This window comes from Chiloscyllium plagiosum, chromosome 12, assembly GCF_004010195.1.
Source record: "Chiloscyllium plagiosum isolate BGI_BamShark_2017 chromosome 12, ASM401019v2, whole genome shotgun sequence".
Lineage (NCBI taxonomy): Eukaryota > Metazoa > Chordata > Chondrichthyes > Orectolobiformes > Hemiscylliidae > Chiloscyllium > Chiloscyllium plagiosum.
Genome location: NC_057721.1, coordinates 49747013 through 49762200, shown reverse-complemented (window position 1 = coordinate 49762200; position 15188 = coordinate 49747013). Strand labels below are relative to the sequence as shown.

Below are 15188 nucleotides of genomic sequence, written 5' to 3'. Positions count from 1 at the left end.
TCTTGTTCAACATCATCTCCCTACTCTTATAATCTATGCTGTTATTAATAAAGCCACCAACACTGTATGTTTTATCCACTGCTCTTCACCTGCCCTGCTACCTTCACTGATTTGTGCAATTATAGATCCAGGCCCCTCTGCTCCTGCACCTTCTTTAGATTTTTATATTGTTTTTTAAATGTTTTTCTTGCCAAAGTGCATCACCTCATACTTCACTGCACTGAACCTCAGCTGCTGTCCACTCTCTACCTCTCCACTTACTCCAATAACTTACAGAGGTATAGAAATTTAAACTGAGCTGAAAATGTGTTGCTGGAAAAGCGCAGCAGGTCAGGCAGCATCCAGGGAACAGGAGAATCGACGTTTCGGGCATAAGCCCTTCTTCAGGAAGGCTTATGCCCGAAACGTCGATTCTCCTGTTGCCCGGATGCTGCCTGACCTGCTGCGCTTTTCCAGCAACACATTTTCAGCTCTGATCTCCAGCATCTGCAGACCTCCCTTTCTCCTATAGAAATTTAAAGCATGGAGTCAGAACATTCTGTCCAACTCGTCCATGCCGATGAGATATCGTAAACTGATCTAGTCAGCATTTGACAGCACTTGGCCCATATCCCTCTAAATCCTTCCTATTCATGTATGCGTCTAGATACCGTTTAAATGTTGTAATTGTACCCACTTCCATCACTTCCCTCTGGCAGCTCACTGCATACACGCACCACCATCTGCATGAAACACTTGCCCTTTAGATCCCTTTTAAATCTTCCCCTCTCACCTTAAACCTATGCCCTCTCATTTTGAACCACCCTTTTCTTGGGAAAAAGACATTGCTGTTCACCCTACCCATGCCCCTCATGATTTTACCACCTCTCAGCTTCCTATGCTCCAAGAAAGAAGGCCCCAAACTATCCAGCCTCTCCCTATTGGTCAAACCCTCCAACACAGGCAGGATCCTTATAAATCTTTTTTTCTGAAACCTTTCAAGTTTAACAAAATCTTTCCTATAGCAGGGAGACCAGAATTGAACGCAGTATTCTAAAAGTGGTCACAGTAATGTCCTGTACATTTGCTACATGACTTCCCAACTCATACACTCAATGCACTGACCAGTGAGGGCAAATGCCTTCTTCACCACCTTGACTACCTGGGACCCCACGTTCAAGGAACCATACACCTGCATCCCAAAGTGTCTTTGTTCAGCAACCCTCCCCAGGGCCTTACCATTAAGTGTATAAATCCTGCCCTGCTTTGCCTTTCCAAAATGCAAAGTCTCACATTTATTTAAACTAAAGTCTGTCTGACACTCCTTGGCCAATTGGCCCATTTGATCAAGGTTCCATTGTACTCTTTAATGTATTTTGAAGCTCCACACTGTCCTCCTAACAGTTTACAATTCTCCCAGGTTTAGTGTCATCTACAAACTTTGAAATTGTCCCCTGCAAACAAATGTCCTGATTATTACTATATATCAGGAAAAACAAGAGTCCCAATATTGACCCCTGGAGAATTCCACTCCAATCTTCCTCCAGCCTAGACAAACTCCATTGACAAATTCTTTCTGTGTCCTATCCTTCAGTTAAATTTGTATGCAGGTTACAATTGTCCCTTTTATTCCATGACCTAGCTCTATTGTCATAAGTCTGTTGTGTGTCAAATGCCTTCTAAAAATTCATGTTTAAAATGTCAACAAAGATACCCTCGATGTTTTCTGTTACTTCTTCAAAAAGCTGCAGACTCTTCCAAATCAACTCATCTTTTTCCATTGATGGAAATGTTTTTCCATGATATTTCCATTGTTTCTACTCCAGGAAGATAGTGGTAAGTCTAGTTATCAATGGAATTGGCTCCAGTTTATTACAGCGTGAGAGAACTTGCTTGATATATTCTATGGCATTATTTGTATCTATTTATCTCAATTTTCATTTGTCCACTTGGATAGCAGCCCAAAATTCAGCATGTATACACACTCCCTTCTTTCTTAAGCAGCCATCCTGTCAATTTACATTCCCCAAAAATTCATGTTTGCATGATTTTTCCATTATCATTGTATTAGATTAGATTACATTACAGTGTGGAAACAGGCCCTTCGTCCCAACAAGTCCACACCGACCCGCCGAAGCGAAACCCACCCATACCCCTACATTTACCCCTTACCTAACACTACGGGCAATTTAGTATGGCCAATTCACCTGACCCTGCACATCTTTGGACTGTGGGAGGAAACCGGAGCACCCAGAGGAAACCCAAGCAGACATGGGGAGAACGTGCAAACTCCACACAGTCAGTCGCCTGAGGCGGTAATTGAACCTGGGTCTCTGGCGCTGTGAGGCAGCAGTGCTAACCACTGTGCCACTGTGCCGCCCACAGTGTAGTAGTTGTCCTTCTCCTAAAATAATTTCCCAAACTATCTATTCATAAACATTTTCCTTCTCATTTATAGCTCTCAATGACAGAGTGAGGGGTTAATCTTCCAATAAATTGAATAATTCTAGGAAACATTGTAATTCTGAAGTAAAATGGAGCAGTATAAATATTAGGAATTCATTGAACATAATTAAGGCAATCACCTCAGCAAAATACTGAGAGAACATTATGCTACCAGAGAGGGTCTTCCAGATGAGACGTTAAACTGAGATCATGATTTTCACCTCAGATGATTGTAAAGCATCCCAAATGTCTGTTGAGGAAGGAAGATTTTCTTGCTTTAGCTAACATTTATATTTCAAGTAATATCTAAAATGGGTTATCTTGGGTTTATTGTGCTACTTATCATTATGTTTAAACAGGTTACAGTGTTTTGCATAGTACAACTGGAAATACACATTTAACTTCTAATGATTTCAGAAAACCAACACTATAGGATGAAGGGGCTTAGGAAGATGTGAAATTCTGCAGTTTTGGGGTACTATCAATAATTGGGGTAGAGTGTGACAATCTCTGAAGAGTCTTGATTCACAAACAGTGAGGTTGCAAAGAAGAGAAAGAATGGGTAAAACATTGTTTCCCAAAGTGGGTGTTGGAACCCCAAATGGGGTGATAATCTGAAATGTTGGGGTCCTAAGCACTTGGACAGAATAGCTGATGTAGAGTTCTAAGACAGCTGTCATAACCCAGTCACTGGCCCTGCACCCCCAACCCATTCTCTAGGTTCTCACTGAAGGATCACAAAGTTTCAAACATTAAAATGGGGGCACATGGGGTTGGGGGTTTGGGAAAAATAGTAAGAATGTAAGAAATAGGGGATGGCAATGTAAGAAATAGGGGATGGCATTTGTATTCAAGGAAAGTAAAATCTAGTGGCTTGGTGCAAGGTCTGCTGGGAATCAGTGCCAGTATTCGACTTCACAGTGCTACACATTGGTGTACATGAATCCACCCATCTGAAGTTCACATATATTCGAGCTGTATTCCTTTGTTCATTATTTGAGGGTGGAATGTATTGAGGTGCATTAATTCCTTGCTCAATGGTGCAAAGCTAGATCTTGCAGCTGAACAGGATCTGATTGTTGGACCAGAGGCCAGTACTTGGAGCATCATTTTACTTTAGGGTTTTGTTCTCTTGGAATAGAAACTTGGGAAGCTCTTCACATAATCCTTAACTTTTCTGGAGTTGGGGAATATTCTGCAGCTCACTTGGATAACTTCAATTGTGACTATTAACTCTTGGGAGGCAGAATTCTTGGTTTGAGGAGATGAGTGTTTGTTTCAGGAGATGAGTCCCATAGGAAGCACTGGTTTGAAGAGGGAAAATCCTGAGAGGGAAAATCAAAATTGTTGTCATCCAATTTAAATGTATGGGATTTGGATGACCTTCTTTAAAGTATCCAAAATGAAAAGTGACATTAATGGCCCAAATAAATCTTTCATTCCGATTCTTACATGCATATAATTCAAAGGAGGACCACCAAATTTATTTTGTTAAAATCGCCTTCGATCTCGAATTCTGCTCAAGAATCTTTTAAAATGATGATTCCTTCAGGTTTTGAATAATTTATACCCTGTCAATTTAGTTGCTTTTGAAGAACATACGGAAAATGTTTTCGAGATTGAATTATCAGGTACTTAAATAATTTTGCACCAAAATATCTGTCTGCCAAATTGGGTAAAAAAGATTTTGTTCAGATATTACACTTCTTGAAATTGGTAGTAGTGGAATGTATCTGCCCTATTCAATCTACCTTCTGTTTTTACAAAATACAGGGCAAAATCAATGAGTCAATGATCCCTATGCTGAGTTTTGCTTGAAGGTGATATGGTTCAGGAATACAGGGCTACACTGTTATAATTCTATTCCTAAGGTATTTGAGCCTTCAGTTGCATAGAGAGATTAGAAAAACTACTTCAAAGATAGGGTGTTTATAATTAACCCATTACTAACTGAAATACAATTTCTTAAGAAAGGAACCAGTTAACCATCAAGGATGATTGAATGAGCTGGGGAGTTTCTGTTCTAGGAGGGAGTAGGCCAAAAAGTGACATGATAATAACCATTGGGGTGTCACATAGGAATTTCACTCTGCTATTCTTTTGCAGGAAGAATTGACCCTAATGTGTGGATTTTACCACTCCATTTTTGAGAATGGTCAATGTGTGTTATTGGTTTTACAAAGTGTGTTACTTTAAGAGTTGAATATGCTAATGAGCCAGGGATCAGGTTGAAACTACCTGCTATATGCAGTCCAGCAGAAGAATGCTAGGTGGATGCGTAAGTTATCAGTCGTGGCAAGACTAGATTACCAACAGCATGGAAACAGGCCCTTCAGTCCAACAAGTCCACACTGACCCTCCGAAGAGTAACCACCCACATTAATTTCCCTACACTTACCCCTGGCAAGTGTGCCTAACACTTTAGGCAGTTTAGCATGGCCAATTCATCTGGCCTGCACATCTTTTGGAATGTGGGAGGAAACCAGAGCACCCGAAGTAAACCCACACAGACACAGGGCGACCGTGCAAACTCCACACAGACAATCGCCCGAGGTGGGAATCAAACCCGGGTCCCTGGCGCTGTGAGGCAACAGTGCTAACTACTGAGCCACTGTGCTGCCCTGAGTTGTAGTCTAAACTGTTACATAAACCTGTGTCAGGTTTTCAATTGAATCCGCACAGCATAATCTGCATTACTTACCAAAAGCAGCAGAAATATGACAATCAGTTGAAATTGGGTGTCTAACAGACCATGGAAGTGAAGTTCTAAATAGATTGGTGGATTCTATTTGTAATAATGTCCCAGTTCAAGAACTGATGAAGTAAAAAGATATTTAATGTTCACACTTCATTACATCCAAACATACAGAAGTAGGTCATTCACTGCTCTCTTTGCTATTTAATAAAGTCATGGCTGCTATTTACCTCAAATCCCCATTCCTATCTAAACCTGATAACCCATCACTCTCGGTTTTCCCAAGAATTTATCCATCTCTGCGAAAAAAATTGAAAGATTCTGCTCCCATTGTATTTTGAGTTCCAAAGAGTAGTGTCTGATTCAAATAAATGACTCCTCATTTTAAAACAGTAAGCCCTAATTCGAGTTTCTGTTAAAGAGGAAACATCCTCTCCAAACCCACCCCATCACAATACCTCAGGATCTTACATGATTCAGTAGTGTCACTGCTTCTGTTTAATGCTCCAATGGATACAAGCTCATCCTATCCATTCCATGTCCTGGTCTGGTAAAATTTTGACTGATAGACACAGAAGGAGGCCATTCGGCCCATTATATCTACATCAGGCAACGATCTGACTACACTAATGTCATTTTCCAGTTCTTCGCTCATAACCCTGGAGACTATGACAAGTGAACACATAAATACTGCTTAAATGTTATCAGAGATCATAATTCAACATCTCTTTCAAAAAGTGAATTTCACTCCCTCAGTGAAAAAAATATTCTCCTCTTAGCCTTATACAGTACTTGCTATGCCATATTGGTTATTTACCTCTCCATTAATTGAAAAAATGCATCACTGATCACCCTGTCTATAACCCTCAGTCTGATACACCTCTAAGAGGCCCCCTTAGTTGCTGTCTGAATATCTTGATCATCCTCCCTATATTTAAGTCCAGGCTATTAAAGTACACCACAAACAGCTAGGGTCTAGCACTGAGCTCTGCAGAACCCCACTATTAACAGACTTCCAGTCACAGAAACATTTCTTTCTCATTACTGTCTGCTTCCTGCCTCTCAACCAATTTAGCATCCAACATGACAGTTTGTCTTGGATCCTTGGGCTCTTATTTCTTGACTGGTCTGCCATGAGAAACTTTATCAAAAGCTTTGCTAAGGCCCATGAGGATCACATAAAATGCATTATCCTTGTCAATGCTCCCACTTACCACCTCAAAAAATTCGAACAAATTTTCCAAACACAATTTCCTCATAACAATCCATGCTGACTATCCTTGGTTAATCCTCATCTTTTCAACTGCAGATATAATCTGTCAGAATTAGTTCTAATTACTTCCCCACCACAGATTGACTGTCTTGTAAGCTCCTGGTCTATCCCCTCCTTGATTTTATTAATGGGCCAACATTAGCAGTCCACCACTCCTCTAGCACCTCACCTGTTACTAGGGATGATTTGAAAACTACTGCAAGGGTCCCTGACATCTCTTGCCTCAACAGTCTAGGATATATCTCACCTGAGGATTTCGTCACTTTAAAGGCTGCTAAACCTGTTAGTATTTTCTCTCTATCTTAGTGTCTTTTTTAATTTATTATTTTCTAATATCTCAGTCCTCCAGGCTGATGTCAATACCTATATTGTCCTTTTCCATTGTTTCAACTAATTCAAATGCAGTTAAACTAGGTGACCAATACTGCACATTAGACTTCAGATATGGTCTCACCTGTATACCTGAATAATCACCTACTTTTCTATTCAATTCAGTTTGCAATGTTTGAGAACATTCTAATGGCTTTCCCAATTCCTTGCCCTGTTAGTATACTAGCTTTTGCAACTCATGGAATGTGGGCATTGTTGCCTTGGCTTTCATTTATTCCTATCCTTAATTGCCCCAAGGGTAATTAAGAATCAACAATAGCTTTCCCAATTCCTTGCCCTGTTAGTATACTAGCTTTTGCAACTCATACATAAGCACACTAGATGCCTCTGCATGTCAGAGCTTTACAATCTTTCACCATCTAGGTAACATATTTTATTACTCCTCTCAAAATGGATGGTTTCACATTTTCCCACGTTATCCTTTTCTTTAGTAAACTGTTCATGGAATGTGGGCATTGTTGCCTTGGCTTTCATTTATTCCTATCCTTAATTGCCCCAAGGGTAATTAAGAATCAACAATATTGCTGTGTTTGTAGCCAAACCATTTCCAAATCGCAGTTTCCTGGATTTAGGTTATCCCTGGCTATTGTGCCAATGTTATCATTAATTAACAGAGTCAGTCTTCCACTTTTTCCTAGCTTCATGTCCTTTCTAAAAATTCTATAACCTTCAATCTTCAGACCTCAATCTAAGTCATTTTGCAGCCTTACTGTTGCAAATGTTGACCAAGAGACTTAGGAAATGACAAATACAATTATTCAAAGCTTCACTGTTAGTCCTCCCTGAAGCTTGTTGTAATGGAAGATTGATAGGACTATGATGTGATTGTACATGACTCAACCTTAAAACATTTGCATGATCCCAGCTACTGTCTAAATGGAGACATCTCACCATTTAAAAAGATTAACATCCAGAAAGAAGATTGCCTCTGAAAATATCTTCCTCCAAAATAGTATATACAGAATTGTAAAATAATGAGAACTGCCAATTATATTGAGAAATTTAGTGGCTTTGAAAAAAAATCCATCCGAGAAATGACATTGCAGATAACGCTGATGTAACGCAAGTCAAACGAGAGCTAGATTGAATATAAGAATATCAGAAACTGTAGTAATCCTAGTGGCCTCTCAACACTATCCATCATTCAATACGATCATGTTGATTGTTTCTCTCAGCTGCATTTTCCAGCCTGTTCCTCATATCGCTCAATTTATTGAGAGATCAAAAGTCTCTATCTTCTTTAACTACTTTTCATTTAGTCTTTCATAGACATGGGTATCACTAATAATGCCAGCGTTTAATGCTTTTGAACTAAATAACTCACTAAACCCAAGATTGTACCCCCAGGTTCTAGATTTCCCAGCAAGGGTTCCAATGACATCACTTCTTGTTCTTCTAAACTCCACAGAATATGGAGCCAATTTACTCAGACTCCAACAGCTTTTCCCTTTGTCACCTTGCTGTTCATTCACCTCACGTCCTCTCTCTCACTCTTTGTGGCCTGCTCACAGCTTGCATTCTCACTTCACTTTGTATCATCAACAAACTTGGGTATATCACCTTGGCCTCTTTGCCTAGGTTATAAAAATGGAATGTGAATAACTGAGTCCCCAGCATTGATCCGCTTGTTACAGCCTGCCAACTTGAAGGCCTCATTTATCCCTTTCTTCTGTTTTTGACTATTAACCAATCCTCTCTGTAAAGCTAATTTATCGCCAAAACTCCAGCAGCCTTGTCTTGCATATTGCCTTTCTGTGTGACATCTTATCAAGTGACTTTTTAGCTATCCAAATGTATTATATCTACTAATACCATCCTCAAAAAACACTATATGGTGCAATTATTCTAGCAAGGAGCAAGGGATAAATCATGAAACTATGGGCCAGTCAGTCTAACTTTGGTGGTGGGGAAACAATGGAAACAATTCAAGGGACAAAATTAATCTGCACATGGAGACACAAGGATTAATCAAGAACAGTCAGCAGGGTTTTGTTAAGGGGAGGTTTTGTCTGATCAACTTGATTTGAGTTCTTCGAAGAGGTAACAAATAAAATAAATGGCATACAGATGAGGTTAATACTTTCGATGTAATCTAATTGGACTTCAGCAAAACTTTAGATAAAATCTGAATGGGAGTCTGATAGTGAAGGTAGGAGCCAATGAGATCCAAGGAAATGTGGCATATTGAATCCAGAATTGGTGGAGTGGCAGGAAGCAGAGGGTGATAGTCACTTTATAAAACCATGTTGGTTTTGTCTGATATTTTTAAGTGTATTAGTAAGACTTCCTTAACAACAAGATTCCAGCATTTTCTCAATAATAGATATCAGGCTAAGTGGCCTGCAGTTCTCAGGTTTCTCTGTCTATCCTTTCTTGAACAACATAGCTCCATTTGCCATTTTAGAATTCAGCAGTTACCATGTCTGGAAAGTACCATGACCAGATGAGAAGGGGTTAATTGGCTCCCTTTTGTTCAATTTCTTCCATTGGGCACGACAAAGGCTGTTTTTTAGAAGACAATATATCTCTCTCCAACTAAAATGTCGTTAACTGGGTTCTGAAGAAAGGTCACTGGACCCAAAACGTTAACTGTGCTTTCTCTCCACAGATGCGGCCTGACCTGCAGAACTTTCCCACCACAGTTCTTTGGTTTTCTTTGTGAATTATTTATTTTCTGGAAACCATTAGAAGCCAATGAACAACAATTTCTTCAGTCACAAGACAGAACAAATTTAGCTGTTAAACTCAAGGAAAATAATAAAACATCAAGTATATGGCGTTTAAATTCACACACATACACACACACACACACACACACACACATACACACACATAAAAATAAAATATAGTTTAGTTTCCTTTGGTTGGTCTTAACTGTAACTTTTTAACCCAAGTTTGATGTTGAGTAGTTGCTTTGTTGGCTGCATTCAGACTTAACTAATGTACAATTATTGAAAATTCACAGTTCCTTGGTTTTTCTTGAGCTGTTTCTGTGGTAAATTTCTTCATTATCTGCCAGAATGCTTTTGGATCCTCCCCTGAAATATTGGTTTCAGTATGTATTACCGGGAAATTCTTTGAGTAGCTCTTTGTGTGACAGTCAGCCCAGTCATAGTCCGAGTGGACCATAGGGTTGATCTCTGATTCAAGAGAGATTGGTTTAACCTGAGAGTCACCACATATCAGGAGAGGGATGAGGTTACAAAGGCGAGTCCTTCCCACATTTGCTGAGGTTACCATGAAGATTCTAACTGCTTTAGAAAGGACTTATCTCCAAAAATCTTCTGCTATATCCTGCTCTACTCCACGGCCATTTTTCAAGGGCATGGGCAAACTGAAGATTTACTACCTTCTCAAATTCCTTAGCCTATACTTTTCCACTTTAAACTGAAGACTTACCACCTTCTCATATCCCTTACACTCCATTGTACTCCTCCAATTCAACTCCAGTATCAAGTTTAAAATGCTTTTGAATTTCTTCCAACTGTGTAGCCGCTTCGCTCACTTTGACAATCCATCATTCCCTTCCCATTCAGCCAGACACACTGTCTATAATGGCCCAACCTCCCCTCTCTCCCTAACCTTAATCCCTTAGTTCTGCTCCCATTCAGTTGGAGACACTTCAATTCCTCATCCTGGTCCCATGTTAATTGCAATGTTACTGGTGTCCCTTTACTTGGGCATGAATGTGGATTATGTGAAAACTGCAGTCATCAACCACTTTCTTAATCATGCATCTTGTCAATTCCCATCCCATTGCTAATATTTCCTCCAAGTCTAATTTAGTTTCCAGCCTAATCTTTTAATTATTTGACCTGAATTTAACTTTTTTTTAGACAAAATCAGTTTTTAAAGAGTTGTTAACGATAGATAACGGTAGATACTTTTCAGTTCTACCTTCCTTCAATCCACATTTTAACAGAATCAGAAAGTCACCTTATCAACATTCTAGTTCCAATATCTATAACCACCTATTCCATCTGAATTTCACTCAGTTTTATCACAAAATGCTTTGAAACTGTGTGAACTTCATCTTCCTTGTGGCATACTGCATTGCTCGCTGTTTGCAGTATGTTTTCAGTGTGGTCTAAAAGAACTTTCAAAAGCATCTCATTGCGGCAAGTTTATATGAGCGGAACTACCTCTAAGCTTGTGGATTTCCTGTGCAGTAATGGTGCTCTGCATCTTATCATAGTTTCATCTACCACCTAAGTGCAGAGCTGGTTGAAAGACTGAGGCACCCACCTAGTTTGCAAAGCAACCATTCCACGCATCTGCTTTTACAGCAGTGCATACATCTTGACCCTCAACAATGGCGTTGTGGTGACCAAGTTTAAAAATGGACATAATTCATATTCGGTTACAAATCTGACTCTCACTTAGAGTCATGGTGCACATAATTGAAAACTGCAGCAAACACAATCATAAAAAGGCTACTATTTTACTGTTTTCTTAACAGTATTACAGTGGTTGAGAATAAGTTGAAGCCAAATAAAATGTCTTTATATCAAACAAACAACTATTGATATTACAGGAGTATATATTAATTTGACTTGTATTTTTAAATTTGTAATCTGTTGCTCAGTTATTTTCTACAGAGGAAATAGAATATTTATTTACACAACTATAGTTGAGACACTATGGAAAACTGACAAGAAAAAACCCCAAAAACAGCATCCTCAATGCCCAATCAAATTAAAACACTCAATATTAAAATAACCAGCAAGTAAAGAACAAGATATTGTTCTTTTTTTTTCACTTAAACGTACATTTGTAGTTTTTCAAAACAAATTTGAACCTAGGCATTCAGCTGATAGAAAATAAATAATTTGGTGGATGGATTGTGTTGCTGTGTCAACAATTTTACTTCATCACTATTGATAACATTTCAATTAGCCCACAAAAAAATGGGACTATCATATGGTATCAAGAGTTTCTGTACCATCTTATGTTAGGTTCTTGTCAGGAAAACACTGTCTGCAGTGAAAAGAAGATACAAAACCGATCCATCTTCACAAATTCAACTGCAGTCATCCCAAATGGGACGCTGTCCTTTGGTTTCCCACGGAAACCTTTTTAAACAGAAGATCTGGAATCTGGAGCCTGGACTAATGACACTGCCAGAAGTGTAGTAGAATAGAAATTCTGTTCATCACCATGGCTCTGCAGTGCCCCAGCTCCAAAGCCAAGAATAGAGTCTTTTAGGGTCATTCATCACTATGATGCAGCTGGATGAGGTGGCTGTAGTTCCCTGTTGCCCCAAGAGGAAGAATCACAGAATCCGGGTGGACAGAATCAAAATATTTTGGTATTTATTCTCTGGATTCTCAGGGCCTTTCGATAACCCAGTCATCAGTTACCATTGAGCTTTGCGATCTTTGCGCCTTCACTAAGCCCAGAGTGGGAGAGCTGCAACTCTTCTTGACTTGGTGTTGAGTGGGGCAGACAGAACATGTTCTCTCTTGTCAGAACTGTCCATCCAGTGGATTGAGAGAAAAGTCAGTGCAACTAAATTACAATCCCTCACCAGAAATTCAACCAAATTCTGCCTTTACCCAACCACAGGCAAAATTCTGAGCACTGGATATTTGTCTATTTTAGATTTCTATCATGCACTTCTCCACCACTGCCCAGGTCTGCTCACATTTTTAAAGAAAGAATTGGCATGAGAATTCTGAATTTGTCATCAAGCTAAAAGTAACTGGTGGTTTAAATAAGTACGTTGCTGAAAGTGTGTTGCTGGAAAAGCGCAGCAGGTCAGGCAGCATCCAGGGAACAGGAGAATCGACGTTTCGGGCATAAGCCCTTCTTCAGGAATGAAGAAGGGCTTATGCCCGAAACGTCGATTTTCCTGTTCCCTGGATGCTGCCTGACCTGCTGCGCTTTTCCAGCAACACATTTTCAGCTCTGATCTCCAGCATCTGCAGACCTCACTTTCTCCCCTAAATAAGTACGTTGCCAGTCCAAGTTTAAACATTGCATTCACTAAAGAAAATTCTATTTTTTATCTGGATTTCTTGATATAGAAATAATGACCTGTATGTATGTAGTGCTTTCATGAGCGACCAAGGGTGTCCTAAAGCACGCAGTCACTATTGGAATGTAAGAAACACAATAGTCAAGTTGAGCACATGAAGGTGATATTTGTGATATTGATTGTGAGTTAATATTTGCTAGGACACCCAGGATACACTTCCTGTTCCCTTTCAAAACAGTGTCATAATATCCTTTGCATCCACCCAAGAGGCAAACAAAATTTCAGTTTAACATTTCAGCCAAAACATGGCACCTTTAATAAAGTGAAACTTCCTCAGTATTGAAGCAGAGTAACAGCCTTGACTTTCGTGGTCTTGGGTGGAGGTGGACTTGAATCCACAACATTCTGACATTCTGCAAAAGTGCTACCAACTGAGTCTCAGCTGATATTTTCAAGTGACTTCTGGCTACTTCATTTCACATCATTTAAAAACCTGATGTTGTCCATCCCATGCTCAGCATCTTTGTGAATGGAGATAGTGGAATTGACTAGAATTTACTTCTTTCTGATATGGTCTCCTTTCCATTTCCTCGGTGATTTTGTCAACGGTTTATAAAAATCGCTGACATCTTAAATTCATCAATTTAAACAAATCCAGAACTGGGCTTTGAACCCCAGTCTTTGTTTTATAGAGCAAGGAGCTCCTAATGGGCTAATTTGAAATTTTGTCAATTTTCTGAAAAAGAAGAAATTACATTCACGTATTTCCTGTAGCTGAATTCTTTCTAAAGATGTATCATTTCTGATAAAAGGCTAACTTGATAAATTATAACACAAAAGATATTCAACAATACCTAAACTACCCTACATCTGGGATATAATTTAGTAATGTCACCATGTCCTAAAACAAATACTTGTTGATTAAGAATTTTTTAAAAAAATTACTTACCTGAGAAGACTGAACAATATCTTTTACAAGATTTTTCTATATAACAACTGCTGGCTTTAATTTGGCTGCACAATCCTTCAATCTTAAACTTAGAAATACCGCAACTATTCACAATCCATTGCTCAAAGTAGTTGTGACAGAGCACATGGAGCCTGCATCTTATTCATGAGCATTTTTGAAATCAATAGACAACAAGTGAATATTTTTGTTAAGCTGAGTGGAAACTAAAAACCTAAACCATTTTCAGTCAACACCCACTGTGCTGTTTCCTGTTAGTCAAGTATCGTAAATTCCTGTTAAATTACATTGTTTCGTCTACAATATGTATTTTAATTTGTTTGCACACAAAAATATACTTCTTTCATATTTTAAAGTATAGTAATAAGCATTGGGAATATAGGTTTCCAAGAAACATTACAATTGCACGTTTTAATTTTCGATTTCGAAACCATTTTACAGCACCCAAATAACTGCCATTTTAAACATTTTGCACAGCATTCAACAGAATAATGTATAATATTTTCCTGTCAAACATACCTGTTAATACTTCAGCACAAATTCTTCGTAAATAAATGTTTAAAAGGATAAAGCCATTTACAAAAACCACGGCTGGTACTGCATCTGTGTTAATGGCACCAGGATATGTTGGGGTGCAGGTGTGCATTGAGGCGTCCGTACGACCCGGAAGTTCTGCTTGCCCTTATTTTCTATGTGAAGACGTCCATTTGCTTACGTTTTTGGTTCATGGAAATTTTGAAATATGAATCAGCGTTCCACTGTACAAGGCCAAATATTCTTTACCACTTACATTTTATTCAAAGCCAAATAGTAATGGAAATCAATTCACAGATACTTACAGCATAGATTAAGGCCATTCGTTCCATCCTGTCTGTACCAGTCAAAGATCAGACTATACTAATCCCATTGTCCAGTTTCTGGCCTATGTCCCCAGAGCCTATGGCAATGCAAGTGACTATCCAAATATAGTTTAAATGTTATGACAGTTTCTGACTCAATTACCCTTTCAGACAGTGAATTCTAGATTCCCATCACGCTCTGGTTGAAATATTTCTCCTCAACTCTCCTTCTCACCTTCTACCTTTTACCTTAAATACTTTCCCACTAATTTTATGCTTGTGCGTAATGAAAAAGTCATCAACTCTACTTCTGCCATTCATAATCTCATACACCTCTATCGGGTCTCCTCTAGACCTTCGTTGCTCTGGGGAAAACAACCCCAGCCTATCCAATCTTTCCTCTTAGCTCAGACTCTCCAGCCCCAGCAGCAATGTGTAAATCTCCTCCACACATTCTCTAGTGCACTCACATAGAGTCATACAGCACAGAAACAGACCCTTCGGTCCAATCAGTCCATGCCGAACATAATCCCAAACTAAACTAATCCCATCTGCCTGCTCCTGGCCCACATCGCTCCAAACCTTTCCTATTCATGTATCTATTGAAATGTCTTTTAAACATT

General features: G+C 39.1%; 1 protein-coding gene across 1 annotated transcript in view; it reads right to left on the bottom strand.

Moving 5' to 3' along the window:
- Nucleotides 1-14365, bottom strand: part of cd247 (CD247 molecule) — a 47886-nt gene extending 33521 nt beyond the window's left edge. The window contains exon 1 of the mRNA XM_043701015.1: nucleotides 14246-14365. The gene's annotated coding sequence lies outside the window, so the exon portion shown is untranslated. The remainder of the gene's footprint in view (nucleotides 1-14245) is intronic.
- Nucleotides 14366-15188: the final 823 nt, after the last annotated feature.